Raw genomic sequence first — 23,468 nt, forward strand, 5'->3', positions numbered from 1 at the left:
ACACCTCACCACTATTTATCCCCAGCACATCCTCGGATATACAATGAATGGTGATATGACATCCTATTACAACATCCACCAACTATCTGTATTTAATCCCGTTCACAATTTAAAAAAAAATCCGCTCAGGCATATCCTTAGGCAGCTACACACTTAAAGGAGCCGCTTCTTAAAAATTAGGGACCGTCTGCCAAGCGACAGTCGGGATGAGGTAGCAGGCCGTAAGGAATGTGTAGCAAGGCACAGGGGGCGGCTCGTAGCAGAAAAGCCCGAGTGGGGGGCATATATGGAGAGAGCTGGAGTTCAGTTCTCAATATCTATCGAAGGAAAGCGCCGAGCACACAGATCGGGAGACACCCCGCGGCCGAGGCCTAAATCTGCGGAGGGTTTCCCTCCTCCGGTCGGGAGGCACCGGGCGCTGGAGCGGAGAGAGCCCTCTGCTCATTGGTGCAGACGGCTGGAATTGGGCGGGGACAGCAAATCTACGCCAATCAAAAGCGGCGGCACAGAGGCTGGAGAGAGCCGAAGAGAGCTGTGCAGATGGTCCCTAACTTTTGTTTCACAGAAATAGATGTATGAGTTTAATGTCTGCGGATTTCCCAGACACACCTGACAGGACACAGGACATGCTCCCATTCCATTCTACAGCCACGGCTCTGTCACCAACGTAAACTATACGAGTTATTCAACTAGAAATAACAACAAGCAGTCATACTCATCGGCTCACTTTCCTAGTGCATGAAAGCAGACATCTGATTGGCTGCTGGAGGCATCTTTTAATTTTTATGAAACAGCTGAAATGTGTGAAGTGTTTGCCCCCTGTACATAGGATGGGTTGTATTACTCCCCTGGACTCCTGTGCTCTACAGGAGAATAAAGGAGAGGAACATGCGCCCAAAGACGAGTTTTGCAAACATGTTTTACTACTTACTTACCGGTCACTTAAACCCCCCTCCTGCCCATAGCAATTTTCAGCGCTGACGCACTTTGAATGAGAATTGCGCGGTCATACAACACTGTGCCCAAATTATATTTTAATCATTTTTTTCACATAAATAGAGCTTTCTTTTGGTGGTATTTAATCACCGCTGGGCTTTTTATTTTTTGCTAAACAAACAAAAAAGGTGGAAAATTAAAAAAAAAATTTTTTCAAAGTTTGTTAAAAATTTTTTGGGAAACAGGTAATTCTCCTTCATTGATATGCGCTGATGAGGTGGCACAGATAAGGCAGCACTGATGAGTGGCACTGATAGGTGTTATTGATAGATGGCACTGGTAGGGGATACTGAGGGACAGCACTGTTGATGACGCACTGATAGGTGGGCACAAATGAGCTGGTGGGAGCTCTCCTTGATCGGGACTGATGTCCCTCTGAGAGCCGCCGGTGATCGGCTTTTCTTTTTCACCTCAAGCTGTCAACGCAAGGAGAAAAAATAGCCGATTATCGGCTCTGTTTACATCACATGATCAGCTGTCACTGGCTGACAGCTGATCATGTGGTAAGGGGTCCGATCTGTGATCAGCCGAGTCTCATAGACTCGCTGATCACAGAGTGTGCCCTGCAGGGGGGACGGGAGGACGACTATTGACGTCCTCGTGGCAAAGTAGGTCTGCGCTGTAGCTGTCATTCAGCTATACCACAGATCTGAAAAAGTTTAAAGAGAAAGTAAACCCTGATGGGTTTTACTTCCTCTTTGTTTCCCTGCAAAGCTAAAGCATAATGGGCTACTGTGCACCGCATAGTAGCCCATTATGTGTCACTTACCTGCCACAGGAGCCAGCGATTTCACCACTGTCCCCTCTTCCACAAAGCGTCCATCTTCCTTCCGGGTATCACGGCTCCAGTGCTGTGATTGCCCCGGAGCCGAGATGCACCCCGGAGCATGATGCGTGGGAGCCGCTGCTAACGGCATGATCGCTGTTAGCAACGGCACGCTCAGTGCGCCGTAGACAGCAATGCCTGTCTTTTACAAATATCTTCTAAGCCATGTAGGTCTTAATCTAGGCTTACCTGTAGGTAAAAGGGGTCTGTAAGGGTTAACAACTGCCTAGCGCGTTTAAAAAATGCATTTTTTGGTGAATTGGTAGGGCTACAATGTGCCCCATGCTCATTTACATAGGAGGGGGGCCGGGATCCAATCCAGGGGCCCCTTTCTTAAAGGGGACTTCCAGATTTCAATAAGTTCCCTGCCCGCAGACCTTCACAACCACCGGCCAAAGTTGTAGGTAAGAAGCCTTTGTCCCCATCAACATGGGGTCAAAGTGCTTTGAGGCAGGGGGGCTGACCACTCGTACCTCCCCTTTCCTGACCTGCCGGATGTCATGCTTCGATAAGGGTCTGGTATGGATTTTGGAGAAGGGGGGTACACCTTTTTTTTTTGGCGCAGGGTTTCCCCTCAAAACTCATACCAGACTCAAAGGGCCTGGTATGGATTGGGGGGGGCATGCTGTTTTTTTTTTTTTTTAGGAGATCTTACATTGTTAACATTGCATACACTTGATCTCAGAGCACAAGTTGCATGTCAGAAGTCAGATCAGTTAAGATGGTGATCTGACTTGACTAAGACTTCCATTCAAATCAATGAGCTGAAATTGCGCCCAAGTCATACCAAAGTAGTGCAGGAACCTTCAATGGTGCACCGACACAAGTCGGACCAGTTAAGATGGTTCTCATAGGCAACCATTGATTTTGACATGTCATGCGACCTGTGCTCTCGAAGCAGGAGTCAGACCAGCGTGAATCAGGCCTAAGTAAGGCTGATGTAAGGGTGGACTCTAATGTAAGGTGGGACCCTCTTGTAAGGGCAGAGATGTAATGAAGGACTCTGATGAGAACTCATAACGCCATAATAGGGGCTCTGATGAAACTGGCAGCAATGTAAGGGAGGACTCTGAAGGGGCACTTTTTTTTAAGGGTCCTCCCTGGGAATTATGTTGTCATGGGGACTCTGATGTATTACAAAGTGATAAAGAATGGCGCCACCTTAAAACAAAAAAAGGGGCTTCCTGAGGACACACAGAGTGTGCAATGCACAGAGGCCACGCTGCTGCTGCTACCTTAGAATCACTTCTGGATAAACACTACATGCCGGCCTTTTGGAACCCATGCTCTGTAGACAAGCAGCGGTGCTGAAACATCTGAAGGCGCCTTGTGTTGGCATTTTTAAAGCCTCTATAAATGTAAGTGCAATATATTCTCTGCTTTTATTTCCCTATTTGAATAAAACACTGCACCAAGATTATATTATCTTTTTGGGTTTATGGTTTGCATCACCTATGAGAGAGTATTGGTGGGGAGTGTATGGACAATGGTAAATCCATTCTATATTGAACATTCTGAAGAGCCTTAAAGAGCTGGCGTAATTATATTAAGAGTGATTGAGACCTTCAGAGGTCACTTTTATCTGGTGAGTGAGCATTCGTCTCATGTGGTGGAGCACTTGTATGAAAAGCTCTCATCAACCTCTTCAAAGGCATTGTGTTTGGAGGATTTTCCATGCAATGAACTTATAATCACACGACGCATGATTTATATGGAATTTTTTTTATTCCTCTTTTTACGTGGTATAAAACACTTTTTTATTCACAGTGATTTGGTGTACAATCCTAGTGGACATTGAGTGGTTTTTGAAATTTCAGTTTTTTTGCACAGCATATTATTTTGTGAGAAGTTGTATCTCTTTCTTGCTATTTATCTATGAGGACTAGAGATGTAGTGGAGGACTCTGATGTAAGAGCAGATATGTACGGGAGGACTCTGATGTAAGGGCAGAGATGTACTGGGAGGACTCTGATGTAAGGGCAGGGATGTAGGCGGGGACTCTGATGTAAGAAAACGTGTCTTGCTTGCCATGTTTGGGGTGCCTATAACAGTGAATGGTACCGCATGTTTGACACATGTTCTATAGTGTGAATGCAACCTAAACCTGCATAGTGTTCTGATGGGCACTGCCATTATGGTGTTACATTGAGCATGTTAGTATAGATTGGTGTTGTCTGCCCCCTGAATATAATTAACATATGAAAGCGTTGGAAAAAAATAAATCAAATCAGCGCAATTTACTTGTGAGAATTATAATTACTAAAGTAGCTGCTGTCACTTAAAGTGATTTCACTTCCACGTACAAACAATATTGTGTACCAAAAAACAGCGATGAGCTACTAAATATCTTATAAAACTACTATTCTGTAAGCAATATACGAAGTGAAAAGCAATAATATCATACCAATTGATATTGCGCTATTAAACGTGTACAAAACTATTAATGTGAAAAATTGTATAACAAAACTTCATGTGAATAATGCTTGATTGGTGAATTGATTTATGGCAGGATTTTCTTCAAACAGCGCAAACATGGATGAGTGCTCTCCGCCACCACATTCACAGGCTGCTCACCTCATAGCAGATAAAAATCAGCAGTTATCCCCTCTGGGGAAATGATGACACCTGGCAAACTTATGGATCACAGGCCTCCTTAGATGAATGGCTCCTCAATAGGGTTCCAAGAACCCAGATCGTCTTGCCCAATGAATGTTATATGTAAAAGAAAGGTAATATCTAGTACTCTCCATTTCCAAAGGATTTAATAGTAAATCGGTAAATTAATACACTTACAAGTGAAGCAGAATCAGCTTGTGCAAACTGCAAGGCATGGCAAACATCTGATTTTTGAGATGGCTGCAGTGTGATGTCAGTGTGTAAGCTCCGCCCATGGATGCATGTCGTCAGGGTGTTGACTCCCTCAGTAAGGGGTAGAGCTATAACCTCACTGCACAGGCTTATATACTCCCCTATCATCCCTAAACATGTGCACAGCTCGTTAGCCAGCAATCATGCTGTCCAGACTGGACATATAGTGCACTTGAGAATACACTGGGGACATGCCAGATAAAACTGACCTCATGTATGCAACAAGAAAAAATGACAAAATCAGGGCCTGCACACTAATCTACAATATCACAGCCATCTTTAAAATAGCATACTTACTCAAAATAACAATACAAATAAAATAAAGATAAAAAAAAAGATTAACAAAAATAAACTCAAAATAAAATTACTTAACAAACATGGATTAAAATAAATCCTTAAAAGATGCACTGTATGAAAAGTATATACATATATAAAAAAAAAAAAAAAAAACACAGGAGATATCAATTCATCTGTCATTAATAAAACAATTCAAATCAAAATCTATGTTCAGACCCCTTAGCACAAGGACCTTGGCCTCAAATATCCATGAAGATCTCTTACTAAGTTGCCTGATAAAATTCCCTCCCCTCCAATGTCTTTCTACACGTTCGATCCCCCAAATTGTAAATGAATGAAAAGTTTTTCATGAACATGTCTAAAGTGCTTAGGTACATTGTGTATAACTACTCCTTTTTTGATATTCCTCATATGTTCTTCCACTCTAATGTGACACCCCTGGTCCCACAGGTAATGAAATCACAAATGGGGTATTCTTTCCCTGTGCTGGTGCAAATATAATTTTTACTCCTTTTGATGTTTAATCTAGCCTGCCGACGTGCTAGACATTTTCCAAATGCATAAAAGCCTGTCAATACATTTAACTAGTTGCTGACCGCCGGCCGTCAAATGACGGCCAGGCGGCGCACCTATTGTGGCGGGAGGCCGTCATATGACGGCCTCCCGTTTAAACAGGGAATGCGCGCGATCGTGCACGCGCATCCCTGTTTCTTCGGTGGCGGCGTGTCACGGAGACACCGCTCGCCACCGAAGGGGGGTGAACAGCCATTCGTTATGGCTGTTTACCACGTGATCGGCCGTGATGAAGTCACGGCCGATCACAGATGGTCACACCCCGAACGTGCACGGCGCATGCGCGCGATCGCGAGCGCACTGCGCGTGCACGTCGGTGGCGGCGTGTTCCCCGGGAACACTGCTCGTCACCGACGCTGGTAAACAGCCATTGGCCGGCTGTTTACCCACGTGATCGGCTGTGATCCTTTCACAGCCAATCACAAAAATGTAAACAAACTGCGGTAACGGGATGTTACCGGGTTCTCCTCCTCACACACCGATCGTGTGTAAGGAGGAGATTGCGGTAACATCTCGTTACCGCATACAGTGTACACCAATCACACTGATTGCCCCCCCCCCAATAAAGAGGACCTGTCACCACCCCTCATAGTACCTGTCAATCACAGTCCATCAGAGTACCTGTCACAGTCCATCAGAGTATTTGAGTACCTGTCACAGCACATCAGAGTACCCGAGTACCTGTCACAGCCCATCAGAGTACCTGTCAGCCCATCTGAGTACCCGAGTACCTGTCACAGCCCATCTGAGTACCCGAGTACCTGTCACAGTTCATCTGAGTACCCGAGTACCTGTCACAGCCCATCAGAGTACCCGAGTACCTGTCACAGCCCATCAGAGTACCCGAGTACCTGTCACGGCCCATTAGAGTACCCGAGTACCTGTCACGGCACATCAGAGTACCCGAGTACCTGTCACGGCACATCAGAGTACCCGAGTACCTGTCACGGCACATCAGAGTACCCGAGTACCTGTCACGGCACATCAGAGTACCCGAGTACCTGTCACGGCACATCAGAGTACCCGAGTACCTGTCACGGCCCATCAGGGTACCCGAGTACCTGTCTCGGCCCATCAGGGTACCCGAGTACCTGTCACGGCCCATCAGGGTACCCGAGTACCTGTCACGGCCCATCAGGGTACCCGAGTACCTGTCACGGCTCATCAGGGTACCCGAGTACCTGTCACGGCCCATCAGGGTACCCAAGTACCTGTCACGGCCCATCAGGGTACCCGAGTACCTGTCACGGCCTATCAGGGTACCCGAGTACCTGTCACAGTCCATTAGAGTACCGAGTACCTGTCACAGTCCATCAGGGTACCCGAGTACCTGTCACAGTCCATTAGAGTACCGAGTACCTGTCACAGTCCATTAGAGTACCGAGTACCTGTCACAGTCCATTAGAGTACCCGAGAACCTGTCACAGTCCATTAGAGTACCGAGTACCTGTCACAGTCCATTAGAGTACCGAGTACCTGTCACAGTCCATCAGGGTACCCGAGTATCTGTCACAGCCCATCTGAGTACCCGAGTACCTGTCACAGCCCATCTGAGTACCCGAGTACCTGTTACAGTCCATCTGAGTACCCGAGTACCTGTCACAGTCCATATGAGTACCTGTCACCGCCCTTCAGAGTACCCAAATACCAGTCACCAAACCATCAGAGTACCCGAGTACCTGTCACCAGGCCATCAGAGTACCCGAGTACCTGTCACCAGGCCATCAGAGTACCCGAGTACCTGTCACCAGGCCATCAGAGTACCCGAGTACCTGTCACCAGGCCATCAGAGTACCCGAGTACCTGTCACCAGGCCATCAGAGTACCCGAGTACCTGTCACCAGACCATCAGAGTACCCGAGTACCTGTCACCAGGCCATCAGAGTACCCGAGTACCTGTCACCAGGCCATCAGAGTACCCGAGTACCTGTCACCAGGCCATCAGAGTACCCGAGTACCTATCTCCAGCCCATGTCTCATAGAATATACGTTGGGGTGTTTGCTTTCCAAAATGGGGTCATTTTGTGGGTAATTTCACTGTCCTGGTGGTCCAGGACCTTCAAAAGTGTGATGGGTAGGAATGAAATGAGATGTGTCATTTATGCTCCTAGAACGCCTGAACGTACTACTTCAATGTTCGGCCTCTCTATGTGGCCAGGCTGTGTGAAAGTCCTACACATGTGGTATCGCCATACTCGGGAGGAGTAGCAGAATGTATTTTGGGGTGTAATTTTTGCTATATACATGCTATGTGTTAGAAATATCTTATAAATTGACAATTTTGTGTAAAAAAAAAAATGCGTTTAAATTTTTTTCCACATATTCCAAAAACTTCTGGAAAAAAATGAACCGTTCAAAAGACTCATTATGCCTCACAGATTATACGTTGGGGTGTTTGCTTTCCAAAATGGGGTAATTTTTGTGGGAAATTCCATTGTCCTGGTACTCCAGGGCCTTCAAACGTGTAATAGGTGGTTGAGAAATGAGATGCGTAATTTTTGCTCGTAGAACGTCTGAAGGTACTACATCAATGTTAGTGCTCTGTATGCGGCCAGGCTGTGTAAAAGTCCTACACATGTGGTATCGCCGTACTCGGGAAGAGTAGCAGAATGTATTTTGGGGTGTAATTTGTTGTATGCATATGCTGTGTGTGAGAAATAACCTGATAATATGACAATTTAGTAAAAAAAAATAAAAAAAAATAAAAAATCTTCATTTTGCAAAGAATTGTGGGAAAAAATGACAACTTAAAAAAACTCACCATGCTACTTACTTAATACCTTGGGATGTCTACTTTGTAAAAAGGGGTCATTTGGGGGGTATTTGTACTTTCCTGACTTGTTAGTGTCTCAAGAAATGAGGTACACCTGATGTACTGAAGGCCTGATCAGAAGTGATCAATTTTCAGTGATTGGCACCATAGTTTGTAGACTCTATAACTTTCACAAAGACCAAATAATATATACTAATGTGGGTTATTTTTACCAAAGATATGTAGCAGTATAAATTTTGGCCAAAATTTATGAAGAAAAATTACTAATTAGCAAAAATTTATGACAGAAACGAAGAAAAAGGCATTTTTTTCACAAAATTTACGTTTTATTTTATTTATAGCACAAAAAATAAAAAACCCACTAGTGATTAAATACCACTAAAAGAAAGCTCTATTTGTGTGGAAAAAAGGACGCAAGTTTCATATGGATACAGTGTAGGATGACTGAGTAATTGTCATTCAAACTGTGAGAGCGCTGAAAGCTGAAAATTGGTCTGGTCAGGAAGGGGGTGTAACTGCACTGTACTGAGGTGGTTAAACTTAAAATTAAACAAGATCTTGGCGGGTCAATAACCCCAGAATCAAGCCTTTCTATAGATGAATCCTGGATGTACCGGCAGAAGAGGTCCCAATACCTTATCTTTTCTTAAAATGTCCCAATGATTTCTATTGATATGTTCAACCTGTCTAAACTATATATTAAAGTCTAAAATAACCTTATACTCAAAACCAGAATTAGTATGTTGGTGACCATCCTGTAATAATAATTCCCTATCCATCTCTAACACTTTGTGTCTGTCTGTCAATACTGACACACGGGCATAACCTTTTTCTATGAATCTATTAGTCAGAACCTCTGACTTCTGTAAATAGTCTGATGCTTTAGAACAGTTTCTATGTATTCTAATAAATTGTCTCTTAGAAATATTGCTCAGTCAGGAAATATGATGACAACTATCCCAGGGAAAATAGGCATTTCTATCAGTATCAGAGTAACCTGTCAAGGTCTTTAAATATTTCCAAACCCAGGAATACCACCTGCTCAGTACTAACAGTCCATGTTTCATATTTTTAGAGGCACTATCCATTTTCGCCCTAAACTCATCAAACAATCGTCGGTCTCCCCTCCAAGATCAAGGTCTATGAATCTTTTGTAACATATGAGTGCCTCTGGGCGTTCACATAAAATCTGCTCTACTTCCCAGCACACCATGAACAGGTTCTCTACACTAGGTGTAAACCTGGCTCCCATGGCTACACCTTAGGTTTGTAAATAAAACTGATCTTGATATCAAAAATAATTATGACCCAAATTTTAAACATTTCAACAAATATTTCTTATGGCTAATAGTAAGGTTAGACTCTTCCAATGCCCACTTTACTGATCGCAAGGCATCTTTGTCACATATGATCGTGTAAAGTGAGCCAATGTCGGCTGTGGCCAAAATAGATGACTGAAGCCCTTCAAGTGACCCCAAGCATTGAATAATATGATTGATATAGGCCTCAGTCTGGTGCACCAACAGTTGCAAAATATAATCTATGTATTGATTCAACCTGGAGCATATAGACTCTATCCCAATGATGATAAGTCTAACATGGGGTTGCAATGCATCTTTGTGTATTTTAGGAAAAAAGTATATAATAGGCTTCTACACACTACAGGGTTCAGGTATAAGGCTTCTTTCTTGGTTAGTATATCTCTCCTCTCCCCCTTTTTAATCAATACTTCTAATTTATTTTTAAATTCAGAAAGGGGATTAATATTCATCAGTTGGTAGGTTTTAGAATCGAATAATTGTTTTTTCATTTCCTCCCAATAGTATTGTTTACCACCAATCCCCCTCTTTATCGGCCGGACGAATATTTACATCCTTCTTCTGTTCAATATTTTCAATACCCTTTTTAATCCACTGGGGATGGTGGACCTTCCTAAACTTCAGATTTTCTACATCTTCCACTACCATATTCCAAAAAACTTCTAAATATTTGTTATCGTTATTAGCAGGGTTAAAAACAGATTTATTCCTTAGAGTGGAAACAGGACCTCTCTCTCTCTCTGCTGAGATTTATTTATTTTTTCTTATTGCATACATGAGGTCAGTTTTATCTGACATGTCCCTAGTGTGTTCTCCAGTGACCCCTTCCTGTGCGCTATATGTCCAGTCTGGACAGCGTGATTGCTGGCTAACAAGTTGCGCACGTGTGTAGGGATGATAGGGAAGTATATAAGCCTGTGCGGTAAGGTTATAGCTCCACCCCTTACTGAGGAAGTCAATACCCTGACAACACGCGTCTGGGGTGCGGACCTTATGCACTGACATCACACTGCAGCCATCTTGAAAATTGGATGTTTGCCATGCCTTGCAGTTTGCACAAGCTGATTTTGCTTCACTTGTGTATTAATTTACCTTTTTACTATTAAATCCTTTGGAAATTTAGAGCACTAGGTATTACCTTTCTTTTACATATAAAATTCATTGGCCAAGACGATCCGGGTTCTTGGAACCCTATTGAGGAGCCATTCATCTAAGAAGGTCTGTGATCCATATGTTTGCAAGGTGTCATCATTTCCCCTTTCCCCATTAACTGCTGATTTTTCTCTGCTATGAGGTGAGCACCCGTGAAACTGGTGGCAGAGAGCACTCATCCATGTTTGCACTGTTTGAAGAAAATCCTGCCATAAATCAATTCACCAATCAAGCATTATTTACATGAACTTTTGTTATAGGATTTTTCACATTAATAGTTTTGTACACATTTAATAGCGCAATATCAATTTGTATGATATTGCTTTTCATTTATAATATGACTAATCTGTAAGCAATATACTAAGATATTTAGGAGCGCAGCACTGTTTGTTGGCACATAATAACAGATGAAACCATTTATTATAATTAGGGTAAGTGTTAATTTGAGGAAATCAGAGCTTTTATATCTTTTTGATGGTGTTTCAGGTACCAGAAGCCTTCTGGAAGGTTTTCTGTTCTGGTGGGTTCCATGTGCAGTACAGTTGTAAGCTTTGTCTGGGTACATTTGGGTATTGGGGGTCACTGACACCTTTTATAAGGAGGTTGGTTGGGGGGCCTTAACGCAAGGAGATAAACCTAGAAGACAAATTAAACATGGATTTCTTGTTAATATATTTGCACTTAAAATACTTGAGCGTTAAATATGCCATACCAGATTCTGTATATTGTCACAAATGGTTACATTTTAAGCTGTGTTAATCTCAAAAGCAAACATTTATTATATTGCAGCTTAAAGAGGAAGTAAACCCTGATGAGTTTACTTCCTCTTTCATTCCCTGTAAAGGCAAAGCATAATGGACTACTATGCATCGCATAGTAGTCCATTATGTGTCACTTACCTGACACAGGAGCCAGCGAAGTCACCGCTGTCCCCTGTAGTTCCGAGCGTCCATCTTCTTGGTGGGTCTCGCTGCTCCGGCGCTGTGATTCGCCGGAGAAGCGATGACGTCACTCCTGCGCATGCACACGGGAGCCGAGACTCGCGGCATTGCCTTCATCGACGATGCCCCGCTCAGTGCGCCTGCGCGCCGCTGTCTATGGCGCATGCGTCGTAGATAGCGGTGCCCGTCTTCGGGCAAATATCGCCTAAACCGTATAGGTTTGGGAGATATTTCTTGGACCTACAGGTAAGCCTTAATCTAGGCTTACCTGTAGGTCAAAGTGGTTTGTAAGGGTTTACAACCACTTTAACAATTCTTAGATGTGATGGCTGCATTAGTTTACTTTAAGGTTTTCTTTCTTCTATTTTCATCTAGTGATCAAGCCAGCAAGTCCTGTTTTTCAAAAGCACAAGCTGTCCAGCAGAATGTATTCGTATACATGGAGGAGACAAACCATTTACCACTGGCAGGCTGGTAAACTGCAATAGATTATATTTTTGGGTTTAATACCGCTTTAAGTTTATGAAATGCATGTGCACTTCAATGCTCTGACATGCTGCATACACGTTTTCACATTACACACTATATATATGAACATATATGGTATAGAATTTCTAAACCGGTTCCTTAGGAATGTTTGTGTGTGTGTGGAGGGGGGTGGGGTTATACAATAATATCATTTTGGCAACCTAAGTGACTTGTAGAAATCTTCTTTAGATGAGCATTTTCCCTTCTAGAGAAACCTGGGGGTTACAAGCATAGGAATTGTATGGCTTTTCTAGAAATATTACCGTTAGCGCTTGTTCATACCATGTCTTTTGAGGTGTGTTGCTCTGCAGAGATCAAAGCAGGTGCAACGCAAGGCGACATAAAAAACTATTATTTTCTGTGTTCCCTGCTCATACCTCAGTATTGTGCATCATGTTGTTTTGCAACATTTAATAGTTTCAAAAAAGTAGGCACCCCTGTGTGCATGGGTCCTTAAAGTGGAGTTCCACACAAAAATGTAACTTCCCCTTTAAGTGATGGTGACCCCTGACATTTTGTTTTGGGTTGGGGGGGGCGGATAACCTCTTTTTAGAGGCACCCAGCTCCCACATCCTCCTGGGGGTCCGCGGCACCGGAAGGAAGTTCACCTCTCCCCCCTCCAATCTTCTGGGACATGTCACATGTCCCAGAAGATTGCTCGGCCATTCACAATGCACATCGCGGCTCGCACATACGCATTGCGTGCCCGGCTGTGAAGCCACAGGAAGAATGCCAGCACCATGGAGAGGAGTGAAGTTTTGTACGCCTGCATCAGTGGACCGTAGGACAGGTGAGTGTGCGATTATTAACAGTTTCCCCACTGCCTCACGCAGATCAGCATGTGGGCCAGCATGGCGTCAGAAGCTGGCGCTTCTTCCCCAGACAACCCTGTTATTGCAACTACTTCCCCTGCACCTGTGGTGCCTATGGACGCTCTGTCGGCACTCCTGGAGGCCTTTGTTGCCAGGATGGAAGTGGCATGCGGGCACAAGGGGGGTAAAAAATGCCCCCTCCCCCCACCGTCTTCCGGGGAAAGCTCTGATTCAGACTTGGGCCCCGCTGTGACAGACGGCCCCTGTTCTGATGTATCAGAGGATGTGGACCAGGACCGTTCGGACAGCGAGGATGACTTTGTGTCCGGGTCAGCGCAGGAAAAGGCGCTTGTAGGAGCACTTGTTACAGTGGTGAGGGATACCCTAAAAATGGAGGATACGGCGGGGCATCTACAGAGGTGTCGGTCCCTTTCGGGTCCCACATGCCGGCCCGCACGGCTAAGGTGTTTCCTTACCCAACTTATTTTGATACGTTTATTTACAAGGAGTGGCGAAAACCACAGCGGGCCTTTTCAGTCCCGAAATGCATGGCAGTGCGTTACCCCTTTGAGGAGAGTCTTCTGAAAAGATGGACATCTCCTCCGATTGTTGACCCCCCCGGTTTCCAGGTTAAATAACGTAACCCACAATTCTGGTGGAAGGGACTCCTCCTTTCAAGGACCCTGCCGGCAGAAGGGCCGAGGTGGTTGCCCGGTCCACGTTTACCATGGTGGGGTCAGCATTGCGGCCAGTGTTAGCCACAGCCCTGGTGTCGCAGACGCTTACTGAATGGGCTAAATTGTTGCACTGTAAATTGGAGAAGCAACAGACTTCCCCGGTCTGCGTGAAGCTGGCAGACCAGGTGGTGCAGGGCCTTAAGTATGTCTGTGATACAGCCTTAGATTCGGCCCCCTTGCTCTCTAGAGCCTCAGTATCAGCAGTAGTGCTACGTCGCCCGATTTAGCTGAAATGCTGGTCTGCGGACCAAGCATCTAAGAAAGCACTGGTGGACTTAGCCTCTCACCCTGGAAGGGTATTTGGAGCCTTGCTGCATGACATTAAGAATGTTACTGGGGGGGTAAGAGTATGTTACTCCCACAGTCCAGAAAAGGGAAGGAGCCACGCTGTAGGCAAGGGCCCTCCTTTTCCGCTCAGAAGCAGATTTTTTGTTCACCCGGGTCGGCGGGTAACCGTTCCCAGTCAGACAAGGTGCCCGCTGAGCGACAAAAGCATCCCTGGTTTCGCAAGCCACACAAGCCTGCGAGCAAATCTGTTACCGCATGAAGGTTTGCCCCCGCCCGACACTTGGGTGGGGGGGGGGGGTCGCCTTCGGGAGTTTGCAGCCCGGTGGACCTCCCTACTTTCCGAACAGTGGTTCTGCGAACTGGTTTCCTCAGGGTACAAGATGCAGTTTTTCAGGTTTTTTTCCATCCAACCTTCATCTTCTTCCGGCTCATCGGGAGGCCCTGTTTGGGGCAGTACAGGACCTTCTACTGCGTGGGGTGATAGTACCTGTACCGACGCCAGAGAGGTTTCAGGGATTCTTCTCCAATCTGTTTGTAGTCCCAAAGGAAGGGGTTTGTCCGGTCCTGGACCTCAAGGCCCTCAACAGCTTTGTAAAAAGTACAAAGGTTCAGGATGGAATCAGTTCGCTTAGTGGTCGCTGCTCTCCATCAGGGGGATTTTTTGGCATCCCCAGACATCAAGGACGCATACTTGCATGTCCCCATATGCATCAAGCATCAGAAGTTTCTGTGATTTGCGGTCGGGGACGAGCACTACCAATTTATAGCTCTCCCTTTTGGCCTGGCGTCAGCACCCAGGGTCTTCACCAAGGTGCTAGCCCCAATTTTGGCTTTGCTAAGGCAGCGAGGGTTTGCAATCATGGGTTTCCTGGACGACCTCCTTCTGAGGGCAGATTCCGCCTCAAAATTAAGGGAGGATGTAGCAATCACCATGCAAACTCTTCGGGAGTTTGGTTGGGTACTGAACCTACAGAAGTTGGTGTTAGTGCCGACTCAGCGCCTTGAGTACTTGGACTTGCTTTTGGACTCCTCAGAGGCGAGAGTTTTTATTCTTTCGGACAAGTTGCAGACTGTTCAAGCTGCGGTGAAGTTATTGGTATCCAGCAGGTGGTCGTCGCTGCATTTTTGCATGCGAGTCCTGGGTCTCCACTTTCGAGGTGGTACCATATGCTCAATTCCACACTCGAGCCTTGCAAAAGGAGATCCTGTCAAGATGGGACAAATCTCCATTATCCCTGGATTGTCAATTGCGAGTGAGCCGACTAGTCAGACTCCCTGCTCTGGTGGCCGAGGTCACTGGCTCTTCGGTCCAGGAAGTCATTCCTTCCTCTTTATTGGACGGTGATCACAACGGATGCCAGTCTGGCCTATTGGGGGGGGGGGGGAGTTTGGGGCGTACAGTCAGCCCAGGGTCAGTGGACCCAGGAAGAATCCCGCCTGCCAATCAATGCGCTGGAACTTCGGGCAATCAGGTGGTGCCTCTCCACATGGTCACAGAGGCTGCATGGGCAGCCGGTCAGGATCCAGTCAGACAACACCACGGCGGTGGCATATGTCAACCATCAAGGAGGAACAAGGAGCTTGGCTGCAGCACTAGAGGTCGCTTACATTCTGCGGTGGGCAGAGCTGCGCGTGCCGGCTCTGTCGGCCATGTACATTCTGGGCGTAGAAAACTGACAAGTGGACTACCCAAATCATCAGCTGCTGGACCAAGGGGAATGGTCGCTACATCCGGATGTATTTCGGATCCTTTGCCTAAGATGGGGCACACCAGATGTGGATCACCTGACTTCTCAACTCAATTGGAAGGTACAGAGGTTTGTGGCCAGGTCAGAGGATCCCTGGGCGGACGCGGCAGACGCGTTGGTGGCTCCATGGGGGCATAATCGACTGATTTATGCTTTTCCCCCACTCAAAGTTCTACCACGTCTGCTTCACAGAGTGGAGGCAAAGGGGATTCCGGTAATCCTGATTGCCCCAGACTGGCCTCGGCGTCTGTGGTATGCCGACATAGTACATATGGTGGTGGATGTTCCTTGGCGACTGCCAATGCGAGTGGACCTTCTGTCGGAAGGTCCAATACTTCATCCTGCTTTACAGTCACTGGCTTTAACGGCATGGCTGTTGAAAGCCAGGTGCTAAGGGACCGAGTTCTGACGGATTCGGTAATATCCATTATGTTGAGGGCACGGAAGTCATCTTCTCTGAAGATTTATCATCGTACGCGGAAGGCCTACATCTACATGTGTGAGGAGATGGGGTGGTGTCCACGTACATATTCAGTTTCCAGGATCCTGCTGTTTTTGCAGCTAGGAGTGGATCAGAAACGTGCATTAAAGTGGTTGTAAACCCTTACAGACCACTTTTACCTACAGGTAAGCCTAGATTAAGGCTTACCTGTAGGTGCAAGAAATATCTTCTAAACCTACGCGATTTAGGAGATATTTGCAAAAGCCAGGCACCGCTGTCTATGGCACATGCACCGTAGACAGCGGCACGCAGGCGCACTGAGCGTGCCGCTACTAACGGCGATCATGCCGTTAGTGGCGGCTCCCGCCACTAATTTTCAATATTGAGTTGGCCCACCCTTTGCAGCCATAACAGCTTCAACTCTTCTGGAAAGGCTGTCCACATGGTTTAGGAGTGTGTCTATGGGAATGTTTGTCCATTCTTCCAGAGGTCAGGCACTGATGTTGGACGAGAAGGCTTGGCTCGCAGTCTCCACTATAATTCATCCCAAAGGTGTTCTATCGGGTTGAGGTCAGAACTCTGCAGGCCAGTCAAGTTCCTCCACCCCAAACTCTCTCATCCATGTCTTTATGGACCATGCTATGTGCACTGGTCCAAATTGGTGGAGGGGAGATTATGGTGCGGGGTTGTACTTCAGGGGTTGGGCTTGGCCCCTTACTTCCAGTGAACTCATAAGGCGTCAGCATACCAAGACATTTTGGACAATTTCATGCTCCAAACTTTATAGGAACAGTTTGGGGATGGACCCTTTCTGTTCCAACATGACTGCACACCAGTGCACAAAGAAAGGTCCAAAAGACACGGACTTGGCAGGGGAGGTAAAAAATTTACTTCAAGTGCAATAATTCACATGCTATGGGTAACTAAAACATATTAAATTAAGTGTAACAATCTAAAAAATAAAAGTTCCAAAGTGCTATAATGACGTGAACCTCCCAACTAAAGTTTATTGAGATTTCCATACAGTAGAGGGTTTCACCATTATTGTTAAATGATTGATTAGTAAGCTTGCGCTGCACTTTTTTTTTGTGGTGTGGCAACATGCAACAGTACTTAGCAGCAGGCCTTTTACTGACACACTTATTTTACCTCCAGTAGTTAATTGTTAGTAGTAGTGTGGTGATTATCTATTATACTAAAGATCGGCATGTGGCATTAATAAACATCAACAGATTTCAGTTGCGCCTCACCAGGCAGCCACCCCATGAACAATGTGCCTGCCGAGTTCATCTCCCCATCCCTGCACTCGGTGCACTGATTGGCAGCATTGATTGGTACTGATAGGCAGCATTGATTGGCACTGATAGGGGAGAGGGGGAGTTTCACATTCAGCAGATAGTGAGACTTGCAAGAGCCGCTCACAGTGTGTGACACTGTCAGATAATGTAACTGCTTGCTGGGAGAAAGACAAGCTGTCACAACTCAGCTGCGATGTCGGGGATGGGCGGGATCAAGCAGCTATCAAACAGCCAACGATTGGGCTTAAAAAAGCAGGCAGAGCCACATAATCTTAGTGGCCCGGACAGACCCCATTCCATTGGCTGGTGTTTGATAGCAGTTTGGTCCCACCCACCCCTGACATCACCACTGAGTTTTGACAGCTGGTCTCTCTGCAAGCAGTTACATTATCTGACCATTCACACACTGAGCAGCTCTGACAAGGCTCACGATCTGCTGCCTGTAAAATGGTTTCACTGACACTACACACTCCTTGGATGCAGCATTTCGGGGCAGATCTCAGAAGACAGCTCAGGGTGATTAGGGTGTGCCCAGGCACACCCCATCTGCACGCCTATGTATGTAAATATATTTTTAGTGTTTGGATTGCATTAAACGATACAAAATGTGCCTCTATTTTATTAATAAATGTTTTTACTGTTCATCGTATCAGCAATGTAATTTTTTGGGTCACTATCAATTTTGGGGTCATTATAAATGAAATGACAGAATAAAATTGCACTGTTATAGTTGTAGGTTTTTATTCAAGTTTTTAGAAAATAATGCACAACAATCCAGTACTCCAGCAGTTATTGTACTTATCACAGTGTTGTCAATATTAAGGTTAATGGAAAATGGCAAAAACGCCAAAACACATATGATACATTTAATGATTAAAGGGGGGAGATTTACTATTGCGCACAGAACGTGTTCCATGTTTCTTACGTGTCCCCGTGTTTTACATTTTCCCATGTTGCTCACGTTTCCTTGCACATGCCTTTAGTTCGCTGCTTTTCCATTAGATAGTACTTACGTCCAGGATCTGTCACAGCTACAGTTCCATAGGGCTGAGGTGTCATTTTATATTGATTGTTGGCCCACTATCTTCTCACCTGTATTCCATACATCATACATGTAATTTTATGTTTTCTCGTGCATTTATTTTATTTTTTTCGCTTCTGATGCCAGTTTGTTTTCCTTACACTTCATGTTTCTTTCTCTTCTCATGTTCTTGCGTGTCATGTGTTGCTAACGTCTCCAGTGTTGCTTACGTCTCCAGTGTTTCTTACCTTTCATGTCACATGCCTTTTTTCATGTTGTTTCCTTTAGTTTCGCTGCATTCGCGTTTTGCTTGTGCTCACATCCAGGATCTGTCACGTCTACAGATCTATACGGGCTGAGGTTTCGTTTTTAATCGATTGTTGTCCCACAATCTTCTCTCCTGTTTTCCATACGTCATATGTACACATTCACCATTACACATTTACTACTACCCACCACGGTCCGTGGGTACCTTAGCCCTGAGTGTTTTGTTTTCAATTTTCTGTCTTGGTGCTGCGGGTTGCTCGGGCTCGCTTACTGCATATAGTAGGGTGGTGTTGTCATTAGGTTCACTTTCATGCACTGTTGGTCTTGTAATTTCTGCACCCACATTTCTCATTTGTCAGTGTCAGGCGTGTTAGGTCATGAGCTGATGGTCTGTTATGTTCTCTGATCGTTTTCACACAGCTGGGTTGTCCAGGTTCTTTCACTGCAGGTTACCCATCACGTGTATGGGTTTAACAGATTGAGGTGATCGTTTTTAATTGGCTTGTTTGGTGGCAAGTCTCCTCATCTGTTCATACGCTGCTTACATATTTCATACCAATCTCACGTTTCTCATGCAATTTACGTTCTTCATGCAATTAATGTTTCTCATGCATTTTGTTGTCTCTATGCCATCTCACGTTTTCATGTTTCTCTCGTTTCCCAGGTTTCTCTCGTTTCCCCATTTTACTCTCGTTTCTCATGTCTCAGGCAGCGCATATTGGGGGATTTAGCTTCTTTCACTCCTTCTCCAGCTGGAGGGTCAAAGCTCGATAGCTCACCCTCTCTCAGTACGTGGACCATCCCAAGGCCTCATCGTTCACACATAGCTAGCTTCAACTTTGCTCTGTTGGCAGTATTTTAAACGCAGGGGGTTCACTTTCCTAGCTTTGGCTCAGTAAGTTATTTAGGTTACTGTTCCCTTGCGCATCAAGGGCGGAGTAGTTTACCCCGCTGACTGTGGTTCTTCCCTGTCCCAAATCCACACTACTTTTTATTTCCTAGCTACGGCAGGCTAGGAGTGGCGTAATAGTATGGTACCATTGGTAAGTCAGCCATTGCAGCTCCTGCAGCTGCTACTGGCTCAGGGGTTTTGGTGGATTCCAGAACCCTCTCGGTGTCTAGGCCGGTACCAGTAGGCCCAGGTCTCAGATGCCGGCGTCACGCCTTCTCTTCAGTCTCCAGCGTTTGTGAGGCATTGGGTTCCCATTTGGCTGACGCAGCAGCCTTGATCATTTAGTTTTTATTTTGAATACCAGGTAGGCTCATGATACTGCTTGGGATGTTTTTCCAGGCTTTCCGGGCTAGGTTCCTAGTCCTGATGTTTTTTTTTATCCAGTCCCTATTTCCTTTTGCTTTTTGCCTCTTCCAGCTTGTATCAGCCCATAGCACTTCCGGGGCGTAATTGTCTGAGACTCAGCATTTCGTGTTTGTTGAAGGCCTCTGACAGGCTTTTCTTTATTTTCTGCGCACTCTTAAGTCATCCTCAGGTGAGCCAGAAGAGTAGTCCTCCTGCTGTGCTCAGCAGTCTTCCCATTATGGGTCATATTCTTCGTGACATATCTTACATGCTCTCAGGTCTCCTTTTGCGTTGGTTATTAGCTTGGAGCTCAAGGCAGTGCAAAGCTGGCCTTTTTTTTGCGATTCCTGAAGTAGGGGAGTGGCACTTCTGGCCCAGGGTCTCGATTATTTCTGGTCAATCAACTGGTTTGGCCCCCAACCTTTTCTGTTACATCTGCATGCTCGCAAGACGTGGCAATCGGGGTCGGCACTGTTATCAGGTTCTTGGAGCCTGGCAAGGCGTGGTGCCCGGTGTTTGGTTTTAACCAGCTCGTCAGTACTACATTTGTCAAACCCTGGGATGGTCCTCTATTGCTTTTCCTGACGCTCCCCTCTCCGCAGCCGAATGCATACTTCATTCCCGCCCCCTGGTTTGGCCAAACAGGGTCTGGACCTTTAAGCATATTTTGGCTATTTCTTTCAGGATAGGAGTAGCTTCTGCGACTTTGCGCCAGGGGGCCCCAACCCTTATTCGGTAGTTGGGTAGGTGGAGGTAGTCTTTTCTCTGGGCATGTCTCAGTGCCACTTTTTGAGATAACACAAGCATTTGTCAAATTTGGCAGGTCACGCGTTAATTCAGTGGGTAATAAATCTGGTTGGTAGCCTTCATCCTACTGTGTTATTTTTGCCCCCTTTTAGGCATACTGACCAGGTGACCGTGGCACACTTCAGGTCTATGTTCTCTGTTGCTCTTTGTTCCTTTCTTTTTACTATCCACAGATTGACTCAGAGCACAAATTTAAGGCTGACTGAAGGTCAGCCTGTGTTTGTAGGAGGAGTCAGGCTGCATAAAGCCTGCCTTCCTTTGCCTCCTCCCCTCATGGTCGCTGGCTCTCCTGTCCCACCCACCCATTCCCTTTTTTCTTTTCATTTCATTTATTGCATTTCATACTTGGGTATGCCCCCTTCTAGGCATACTGACCTCGTGACCCTGGCACACTTCAGGTCTATGTTCTCTATTGCTCTTTGTTCCTTTCCTTTACTATCCACAGATTGACTCAGAGTACAAATTTAAATCTAAATACATTTATTTTCAAATAATGGATTTTATTAAATGTTATTTACAAGTTTCATAGACATGAAAAATGTGGCAATAATAGTGCCACATTTTTCATGTTTATGAAACGTGAAACTAAATAGGTTTAATCAACAAATTTTTTTTCTGCAGGGTCAAGCTGCAGAGCCAACAGGAGAAAACTTGGACTCATCTTCTCCTCCACCAAAAGAAGTCCTTTGCCAGCAAAGACAAGACTCCTGCTGACATCAAAGAGGAGGTGGCATCCTACCTGCTGGCAGCAAGTGGCATTACAGTGGATGGTGATCCACTGACATGGTGGAAAAGCAATGAGTGTAAACACCCTCATATTGCCAAGATGCTATCTCGCTGTGCCAGGCTCCTTCCGAGAGAGTGTTCTCAACAGCAGGGGACATAGTGACTGCAACGAGGTCCACACTCTCCCCAGACAATGTAGACATCCTTGTCTTTTTGAAATTATAAGCGCAGGAATGCTTTGCTTTCTTTTATTTGATGTGGACATACTAGGCTTTTGCTATCCATGTTTCAAGGAAGATGATGTGCCTTCTGTTGCACTTTAAGTTGTTTTTCATTTTCATTATGTTAAAATTAAAAATAAGATATTATGCCTTGTGCACTTTAACTTGATTTTATATATTTTTATATATTTTCAAGTAATTTAAAAGTAATTTAAAAGTGTTAATAAACAAAAAAGACAAAAACGTATGTTTTGTCTTTTTTTTTTTTTGCTGATCCAAAAATTGATCCGATCCGTGACTCTGATCCGAGGAACGATCCGATCCGTGAGTTTTTTGATCCGTTGCACCCCTACTATCCATAGAGGGAGATCCTGCTTCTCTGAACCATGGGAGCTATACTCCTCCAAATGGGAGAACATGAGGTCTCCACCATGACACATGTGGTCACTAATGAGAGGTACTAATGAGGGAGTGGGGGTGCTCCATCCAAAAGGATTTGGTCAGAATCCATACAATAGACAAAGATATTTGGGGGGCACACCCTAAAAAAAAATATGCATAAAGATGCAGTGTCTTCAGTGTTGTCACATGAAAATATATATTTACAAAAATGTGAGGGATGTACTCACTTTTATGAGATACTGTATAATATATACTGCCCTATATACTCTGCAGAAAATTTGGCCTTAGGTGTTGGTGGTACCAGAACACTAAGACCTCACAGATACTCTTGGAGAGCGCAGGAACAAGCCCTGCTGCGAAATTCTATATCAGAAATTGTAATTACATGCCCTTGTTAAACAGGGTGAGAAAAATTGGGCCTTTGCTGGTGGTGGTACCAGGACTTGCTGGGCTCAGAAATGGGCCCTGCTGTGAAATATTATATCAATAATTGTAATTACATGCCCCTGTTAAACAGGGACAGAAAAATTGGGTGGTGGTGGTGCCACAATAGTGTAAGCCCTCACAGTTACTCTTGTTGGGCACAGGAATGGGCCCCGCTTTGAAATATTGTATCAAACATTGTAATCACATGCCCCTGTTAAACAGGGGCAGAAAAATTGGGCCTTGGGTGGTGGTGGTGGTGCCCTAAACCAAAAATATTGTTGGAGGCTAGCATCATTACAATTGAGGAATAGGATAGTCAGCATAGGCAGTCTTCAAGGGATCCCACATCCATAGAAAATTCAGTCAGTTACATCAGTATCAGGTGCTTGATAGCTGCTGATCCAAGACTAATACATTTTTATGAATGTGAGCCTACAAACCCTCCAGCAGCACTGAATGTGTGTTCAGAAAGAACGCTGGATGCAGGACAGGCCAGTAGCTCAATTGCATATTGAGAAAGTTCTGGCCAGTGGTCCATCCTCAAGACCCAGTAACCCAGTGGATGCTCTGTTGGAAAGGTCTCCAAGTCTGCTCTTGCCCCTAGATATTCCTGCACCATGTAATGCAGATGCTGGCGATGGTTGCTTGAACCAATCAGACCTTGGCGCTGAGAACTGAAAGGCATCAGTCAGCTGGCCACCTT

The 23,468-nt window shown here is 45.3% G+C and overlaps 1 long non-coding RNA gene across 1 annotated transcript; it reads left to right on the forward strand.

The window, feature by feature from the left end:
* The first annotated feature begins 102 nt into the window (after window positions 1-102).
* Window positions 103-22,101, forward strand: LOC143924685 (uncharacterized). The gene is made up of 3 exons (XR_013261907.1): window positions 103-3,180; window positions 12,121-12,219; window positions 21,612-22,101. It is a non-coding gene; the product is annotated as an uncharacterized LOC143924685 (long non-coding RNA).
* Window positions 22,102-23,468: the final 1,367 nt, after the last annotated feature.

Source organism: Lithobates pipiens, unplaced genomic scaffold, assembly GCF_037356315.1.
Source record: "Lithobates pipiens isolate NorthernLeopardFrog02 unplaced genomic scaffold, aLitPip1_a1.2 Scaffold_22, whole genome shotgun sequence".
NCBI lineage: Eukaryota > Metazoa > Chordata > Amphibia > Anura > Ranidae > Lithobates > Lithobates pipiens.